Source organism: Cygnus atratus, chromosome 9 (assembly GCF_013377495.2).
Source record: "Cygnus atratus isolate AKBS03 ecotype Queensland, Australia chromosome 9, CAtr_DNAZoo_HiC_assembly, whole genome shotgun sequence".
Taxonomy (NCBI): Eukaryota; Metazoa; Chordata; class Aves; order Anseriformes; family Anatidae; genus Cygnus; species Cygnus atratus.
The window spans coordinates 22,892,019-22,901,651 of record NC_066370.1 but is presented as its reverse complement, the minus strand read 5'-3'; positions in this window follow the sequence as shown (position 1 = coordinate 22,901,651).

Genomic DNA, 9,633 nt, shown 5'->3' with positions numbered 1-9,633 from the left:
GGTGAAAATTGTCTAAACCTGCTGCCAGGTACCACCAACTTTAAATGCTTTTAGAAGCAAATTCTTCTTCCTCACAGGGAGAAAATATGGGAAAAAGACAGACATTTATTTTCAAAGCATATGTTTCTGAGTTCTGAGCAATAAGTATCTTTTCTACTTCTTGATTTGACAGAGACATTGTAGTGTTTTGTATTTCAAATGAAAAACACATATTATCAACATTTCAATGTAAAATTAGAAGAAAGTGAATGTTAGCTGGGATATGGTTTCTCTGCTTCACCTTCATCTTTAGAACAAGAGCTTATTATTTACTGGCTTTACATTGAATGCATATGTATATATGTGCATATGTGTATGTGGTTTTAGTTTCATTTGCAGAAAATAAATAAAAATATCCTTTATAGTACACATCAGATGGTATAATTGTAAGCCCTAGAAGTTTTTATGAGTATTAGTACAAGCGCAAATCATGGCACGACATTTAGTGTGACAACTTTAATCAGGCCCTGACGAAGCACACTGTGGTTTTAAACCTCAACTCCTTTTCTTCAGTTAATGAATCTGGACTGATAATTAGAAAATGAAGGAAAGAAAGAGATTATTGCAACTACCACAAGGCAATTTCACTGTATACACCATGCCTATTGATAATATAGGACAATTTAAAAAAACAAAAATAATTAAAAAAAATCACACTACCATTGTGACAGCTAGAATTTACTGGGACAGCTACTTCAGCAACTAAGTGAGTTATCTGAGAGGAGTACATATAAAAGTGCTATAAGTCTTTTCACCCCAGGCATATGAATATCCAGCATATATTTTCACATAAATCAGATAGAAACAGTTGTGTTGCCTGTGGGCATCACTTCTCCCAGTTCACTAGAGTCTGCGTTTTTTGGCACTTATCTGAGATCAATATCTTTCATCTACCTTTCAGCAGAACAGATTGCACCAACATTTCCTCCATTACTGGGAGTGGCTGCTATCAAAAGTATAAAGAGACCATACTGATCAGTCTAGTCTCTGTAGATCCTGAACAGGGTAGAACTGAAAGAAAACAATATATTGTTTAATAAAAGGTTAACATTTTGAAAAAATATATCTTTCATAAAATTCTGCTAATACCAGAGGAGAAACGTTATACATTTGACTCAAAGTGTTCAAAGGAAATAATATGAAGGTTATATCAATTTATTCAGAGTCACAAGAGAAATTTTTTTCCCCATGACCACATACCATCAGTATTTACCTCAGCTAGGACTGTATGTAGCTCTGTTAGCAAGAGCTAAAGGCCTTGCTTGGTTCTTATATAATGGAATTGTTTCCTTGGTATTTTACTCATGGGTGGAATCTGCAGATGTTACATTTCCTATAATGTCTGTCCCAATCCCAGTTCCCCAACTGAATTAAAGGAATATGTCACAATGACAAACCATAGTGTGAAAAAATGGCAGCTAGAGCTCACAATGCAGAGCTCTGTCTGTCTGAGGAATACACACATCTTCCCTGGGCACTCAGGAATGCAAAATGATTTACAAATAAAGAAAAATAAAACACACCAAGCAATGTGTAATTGTCATAAAAAATAAATAATGGTAAACCACTGGTGAACTAATTGCTCTATTCCTCAACAGTTTGCACAACCAGATCCATACCTAATACCTTTTTCTGCCAGATGTATGGCTGCTGTTTCACTTGCAAAAAAAAAAAAAAAAAAAAAACCACGTTTGCACAGCCACACAAAGGAGCAAAGTAAAGATATTTTTTTTGGTGAAAGATTTCAAATACAGATTGAAGTGATCCTTTTTCTTGCATTTCAGGAGCTGTTCAAGGCTCAAACTTGCAGTGGATGTAATCATGCAAACGTCATGAAAAGAATGGTCTTCTCCAGCGTCCACTGGACAGGAGTAAGCCTCTTTCTTACTTATTGCCTCTGCTCAGTTTGCTTTTTCTGAGAGCTCAGTCACTCTGTCTCCAATCCAGAAAGATTTGTATCTTCTTTCCCTGTTCTCTTTTCAAGCACACTGCAGAAAGTAAATAAAGGCAGAGCTTCTGGATTCTCTTCCATACAAGTCTGACCAAATAACTTAACCTCTCGTTTCTTCAGGAAGTTCATCATTAAAATAAACTTAATAGCATACATACATGCAAGTTAAAGTTAAAAGGTATCTTAGTCTTTATAATTCCTGTGCAATATCAGTTGTGGAATTTCACACCTTTACACTTGAGTTCATCCGTTGCCAAGATATATTTCTACAATCTTACACAATTCTAACTACTTTAAACATAGGTACTTATGCTAAATATTCCTTTAGGCACCTCATTTTATGGCATTCAAGTCTGAAAAATATTACCTTTAGTTCTAAATATATATAATACACCTCGAAGCTGGTCTTTTAATGGTGACTTAAGAAGTGAACAAGGGTTTTAAAATATCCTGCACAAAGTGCACCTAATTAATCGTTTTTTCTTTCATAATGGGTTACTTGTTGTGCAGTCTGTTGCCTGCAAAATAATTCTGATATATCTGGGGAAATGAAATGTTGTGCTGGAGCCAGCTAGAGATGTAGAACTGTAAGAATGTTTGTGCACAGATGACCTGAAGGTCTTGAGTGCAGAAAATGAAGTCATGAATAATAAACCTCACTCCCTGCTTAAGCAGGGATACCTCTTGATCTAAACTCCTGCCCTTTTCTTCCTCCCTATATGAATATTTTATATGTAGCTGTGAAGCAGTGCTCTGCTGATAAATATGATAATTTGAAAACTATAACTCCAGTATGACCAAGAAGAGGAGGTAAGAGTAGCAGAAAATGGCAAAAGACAGTAGTGCATGGAAGTGGCTGTAAAGCACGGTTGTGAGAGCACGCATGTGAAATTGGGGATCCCCTTTGGTTTTGTGCTGCCGTGAAGCCTATCTGGTACTTGGACAATGCCTAGATTATTCTGGGACAGCTTGTCCTCAAAATATTACTCTGTTCTCTTTAGGCCAGAGACAAATTGTCATCTGTGAGAAAGCAAAATGTTCAAAATAAAGTATTCAAGATAAATTATTCAGGTTAGTCTGTTAAGGTCGCGTTTTCCAACCCCGATAAGTATGTGCCTCAGCTGTGCAGCTAGGGCCAGGTAAAAGCAATAATGAAGACTGTAGAAGACTGCAGTGTCTCTCACTAAAAATAAAGGTTCATCTACTATTTGCACCCTACCTAACCATCCCACACATAGCCTGCGAAAAATACTCAAGTTATGGTTGTCATACTAGCATAACAATATGAATAGAGGTGGATTTAAAAGAAGATTACAGTTTCAAGTTAAAGCATTTATATTTTAGACATAATAGTGAGTTTCTACAACATGGCCATTTGCAAATAACTAGTTTAAAATGGAAAGGAAGAGATAAGAACATACCCTTTGAAGCTGGTGAGCATTTACAATGAATCCAGATATAAATTTCACATGAATTCTTATATATACTAATTAGACTTGGTGTCCTAAATATCAACAAACTTCAGGTTCAGTCACAGTTCACTTACAGTCACATTTGCTGTCTTATTACCGTGATCTTAGGATTTCTGAAAGATCATGCTATAACAAATCTAGAAGCTTTTTAAAATGAAGTTCAATAAGGAGAAAATTAGATATAAATTCAATCATCAATATATAAATCACATAAAATTCTGATTTTAGTTTGTAAAACTCTATGAACATATGCAACTTTACTTTTGATTTCACACTTCATTTTCAATATGATTAATTTTGAGAAAAATAATTAGGGTAAACTAAATCTCCTTAATAACCGGCAGGTAGAGAGCTGAATTTCTATTAGTATTTTTTTGTACAAATTGAAATATTCATTCCATCTTTTTCCCACAGGAAAAATTACATTTTTTTAAAAATCAGTTTTCCTCTGTGGTGAAAACTTTAATGAAAATTGCACATTTTGGGTTTAAAAAAAAAAATGATCAGGAAGGAAAGCTGAACCTTGATCATTATTATTATTCCATATGTGATTGTATCAAACTAAATATAATTGAACAACTTTAAATTCCACCAAAGAAAAAAAGAAATGTATGAAACTCCCCCCAACATTTTAGTTGTTAGCAGGCATGAAGTTGGAACCAGCAAGGCTGAATGAAGCAGAGACAGTGAGCTGCTTCTGAAGTCCATTTACTGTCAGAGTACTTCAAGGATGGTAGAGAACAAAGCTCCAAGTGGCCATTCATTGACATGAAGAAAGAGTGCCAGAAATACCAGAACAGGAGAGCTAGAAAACTTGCTACAACTGGGTCCCACCATACAGAAAGTGAGCAATATATGTAGGTTTCAGGACACTTGGAACTCAGTACTTTTTGCTGGTCTCATCTTTCAAGTCTTTTTTGTCCCTAAGTCCACCTCCAATGAAGTAATATTGTATAGATGTTTAACAGTTTGGAAACTCATGTCCTTTCCATGTAGTGCCTTCATAACTTGCTGAGACCTTTGCATGGGTTTCTAATGGTAGAAATAGCATAAACAACTCTGCTTTATGCCATATTGTTTTGAAAGTGCATATAATTGTTCTGTATTTGTGAGCTGATATTTGAGAACTCATCTGAAGAAGTAATATATAATTCATTTCACAATAACCATATATACTAGGTATATAACATTATACATTCCTCTCTACTTAATGACATAGTAAATTAAAGGTTAGGTCCCTATATCTCTAGAGTTCAATTAAACCAGATGTTTGAAAAACAGATAGTAATTTTATTAAAGCAACACTCAAGAACAGTTTCCAAATAAACCAGAAGGCAATTTATCTAAGACTCTGTGCACTGCATACTAATTTTTTCTCTGTTTAACATCATGGTCTTCAAAATAGTTTGCATATGGGGTACACTTTAACTATACCAAATGTGAGAAAGCCTACAAAGGCACATTCTGTTAATACTGAGAGTGGAGTAGAGTTGATTTTATTCTGCAGTTTCATAGTTCAATACACCTATTAATCTATTTTCTTTACAGTATGATATATCATGATTTCATCTAACCATTCATGTTTTACATTTTGTATTATGACTACTCAGAATTAACTAAAATTACTGCATATACCATTTTTAAGTTTCTTTAAATACTGATGCAGCAAAAATAAACTTGAGTTCAGAAGACTATAAATAAAAGATATGCCTTCTTTAAATACAAAGCTTGACACCTTTCCTTTTCTTTTTCTTTCTTTTATTTTTTTCAATATCCTTGCCTGTGGTAGCTTAATGTATATTTCTGTGGGAATCAATCTGTCACATTTTCTCTGAATTAATAAGTATCTCAATTGCATATGAAAAGTTCCACTGCATTAGCATGAAGGTATGATCAATAAATAACCAATTCAGTCAACATTTAGAGAGACCTTGCAGAATGTAAGGTCATGCCTGATGAGAATAAAATAGCAATAGCACCACTAGACAATCGCAGTGATTTGACAATAATGAGAATATTGCTTTTGCTTAAGCACAAGTCTTAAACAATTCAGATGTGCTAGTTAAATATTTGTCTAGTTGTAAACAACACACATTTGAAAAGTACTGTTAATCTTTCTTCTTCAAATAAAACAAAGTTAAATATCCTCCTGAAGAATCTAATGGCTGTTTCATCATTTCTCATGATGTCAGTATTAGTCAAGCAGTACTCAAGTGTACTTTCACTAATTTGAAGTCACTGTTTTATCAATAATGAATATAAATTGAATGTTGATTTGCAATATTGTAAACCTAAATTGTATTCAAAACAAATACCACTGTTGAAAAGCAAAAGGAACGTACTCTTTTTGAGTCCACAGTACTCTAGAAGACAAGTGTATTTACTTCTTCTATAATGCTTTTGATATTATGGAAAATCTTAAGTGAAATTAAGATTCAGCATTTTGTGGAGTCAGCAAGCACAGTGAGAAGAAAATGGAAAGTGCAGAATCCTGTGGATTTTTCATACCAGTCAGTATTATCAACATTTCTGCTCTTCCAGCTGCCTGATATCAGAACGGTAACTAGAAAGCCCTCAAAGAGCTCAGCTGTTTCCCCTATATGGTTTTATTCTCTTTATATCTGACTAAAATCTCTTTTTTTTTAAACGAAGTTCTGGCTTCCTTAATTTGGGGCTGCTACTCCAGAGAAATAAAACATTTATCTTGCATCTTTGAAAACCAAAACACATCTAACACAAAATCTAATTCTCATAGGTAAACATTGCTTTGTACAGAAATTATTTTCACCAAACCATGACAAAAGAGAGAAATGATACATCATAGGAAACACATGACCATATGCAATTCATACTTAGTACCTGGAAAATGTGTAGAAGGAACTTACAAAGTGCCTGTAATTCCTGCAGGGAACTTGAGCAGAAGTCTGGAGGAGACACTGGCAAACTCACCTGTGGGCACACAGATATTCTTAGATAAGTCTATATCTATATCTAAACATGAGAAAATGAAACAAAGGTCTTAATTGTGGGGTAGGGAGGGCTAGGGGACAAGAAGTGGGGGAGCTGGTGCTGCCAGTAGCACGTGGAGCACTGGAGCAGCTGATAATGATGTTTGCTGAGGGTTGCTACCGTGGATGAAACAGAAGTGTGGAGCAAAACTTTTTCTCAGGAAGGAATCAGGAAGGAAAATATTGTAGTAGGAGCATATTCAGTTCTAATCTCCTCCCTTCCTCTTAGCCCACCTGCTGAATCAGGCCTCACTACTGAACAAAGTTCAACTCTCAGTAGAGGAATGGAATTTTAAAGCATTCCCATCAATGTCACTGCTTTGGTTCAGACTAGCAAATTCTGCTATAGCAAAGGTCCGATTTGGAAGGACAGACCTTATTTTAGGAAACCATCATTGAAAACTGAAGACACTACAATATAAAGAAAACACTATTATAGCTATAAAACCGATCAGACTAGAAGTCATCAGTTTGCCATTTTTTCCCTTTTTTGCCCAGTGCAAACTTTTGCACTAAACTAAGCAAAAAGTCTGAAACTACAAACCAAAATAAACAGATCAACATGTAATCTAGATATTATTTCATATTTAGAAAGCTGCTGCATCCACATAATTGCAGCCACGGTACCTTTGTAGCTTCCTCCTATAAATAAAAACTATCAAAAGTTACCTTGTTTATTTTACTTGAAGAGGTAGTGTTCTTTGCTTTCATATGGATGCTTTGATTTCTCTCACTGTAGGAAGCATGTGTTTTGGTTCCTAACTAATTCAAACACCTGCAGGAAAAGAAAAATAGCTTTTTTATTTATGCTTTCCTGCTTGTAGCTAGATTAATTTCAGGTTTTTAGTTTTATAAAAATGTATTTACTGTGGACATGGCAAATTCACAAAACAGAACACACAGAGCATTAAATTGGGGTCCAAAAGAGTCTAGTTCCATCTTCAAATAAAGGAGGGCATGATCTATGACTGTCTTGGAGCATTGCAGAAGTTTTGTCACAGAGCAAGATCACTGAGGTCGCCAAAGTTAGTAGAAAGGCTGCAGCTAAATCTTTATGAAAGGTTTGTTGCCAGATAAGCTGTCAGTCCAGTGTTCTGCTTAGATGTAGGCTTTGGCCCTGATATTGCCTTCAGCTCTTTGTAGTCTTTATTCTTGCAAGGTGCCTCAACAAAGAGTTCAGTGAGATTATTTGTAATATTGGGTGATACAGCCATCAGTGGATGATTGGTACCTTAACTAATTTACACCAAATGAAAAAAAAAAAAAAAACTTGAATATTTATCAAAGTCCATTATACATAAGAAAATGATAGGATGTTTTTGCTTGCTCAGAAAAACAAAAAAAAAAAAATAGCTATAATACAGTGTTTAAAATGTAATAAAGGAAAATTTTAATCCATCTGGGACACAGCACTTCAATCTTAGTTTCAAGAAAAGGAAAATACATTTTAACTTAAAAAGACAGTCTTGGCACAATCAATTCAATTAGACATGAGTACAGTTGCAAAAATGTATAAGATTATTAAGATTATTAGCAAGAATAAGGTTAGTCTACTTTAAAGTAATTAATGACAAATGTGTGTGTGTGTATATATATATATACACTTTTTTTTTTTTTTAAGATCTATTCATAGATCTTAAAAATCTATGACTTATCATAGATCTTATATACTCATCCCACATGGAAAGAAAGAACATGGTAGAAGAAGGAGTCTTACATTTTTTGTTGGATATGTTTTCACATTGGTATCAGGCCTTTATGTAAATACTCGTGCTTTACTATGTTTTGCAAGTGTGAAGGGTTAGTACTACTTCCTGTTATGAAGCTTCTTTCAAAATTATACAAGTTAGCAGTGGAAATTCACAGTGAAAGTTGACAAACACTCTTGCCCAAACCTTGGAAAAAAAAAAAAAAAAAGTCATCACTTCTTTTTCAAGGAACAATTACCAAGTTAGCTTTGAAGAACCTTGTGTAGTAATAGCTACCATTGTAGGAATGTAAAACAGAGTATCTAGTGCTTCCAGTATTCAATATTTTTATATATTCAGTTTATATTAATTTTCTCTTGCAGTGACACCCTCTCTTTGTCTTCAAAAACAATTAGTATTGTTTAGGGAGCAATTATAAAGTTTTGAGCTAATGTTTAATTCTGCACTTGGAATAAACTTAGAGGATCACAGAGTCAGTTACTGAGACTCAATCAAGAAATAGCAACTTATTAAATTCCAGTGACAGCGTGGCTTAGAACACTTCATTAGTACTTTAAGGTTTCCCTACAGGTCAGTAACAGCAAAATACAGGAAACAGAATCATTCCAAATGAAGTAGTATGTTTCTTAGTTAGTCTTTCTGCTGCATTTATCTTCCCACCATCTTCATTTATTCCCCTGCCATCTATTGGTCAATTCTTTCCTCCCCCTCCTCTGGCCCAAATTTCAAAATATTAATATAATATCCATGCTTTAATTGCAGAATTTAATTTAAGTGATTTGCACTGCAAAGAGAAAATATTTTTTCTTTACATCTTCAGAGACCACAGCTGTGAAAAGCAGGTGCTTCACTTAAGAAATTCCTAACCAGGGTGTGTAATCAGTCTCTTCTTTTCAATGATTTGGCTCTCTGCAAAAATGAATCAACATATGTTTATTGTCTTCTTGTTCTTTTTACCTCTATTAACTAATGAGATATGTTACAATAGATCTAGACCTTAATAACTTAATGTAACTTAAATTATAACTTAAAATACATAAAGTATTATAAAGTATTATAACTTAAAATACACTTTAAATAAGTATTTATATGAAAAAGAAAATCTTTAATGGAAACAAAATCAAGTTTACTTATTTTTGAAGAACCGCAGCAATTTCAGAGTAAATCAGTAAAAGTTTCTGAAGGTATTCCTCCTGGTTCTTCCAGAGTCATCAAAGGAAAAAAAAAAAAAAAAAAAGAAAATTACAGGACAACAAAGACAGTAAAGGAAAGCTGAAATTTTTGAAAGCTCAAAAATTGTGTAAGATAAATTAGAAAACTTAATTATCACCATACTTATCAAAGGCATTCTTTGTGCATAGTATCATTTTCATATGACAGAAAGTTTTGTCTATTTGTTACTGTGACAAATACAGAAAATATCAGAAAAATCTGAGCTAAAGGGGGGAAAATGC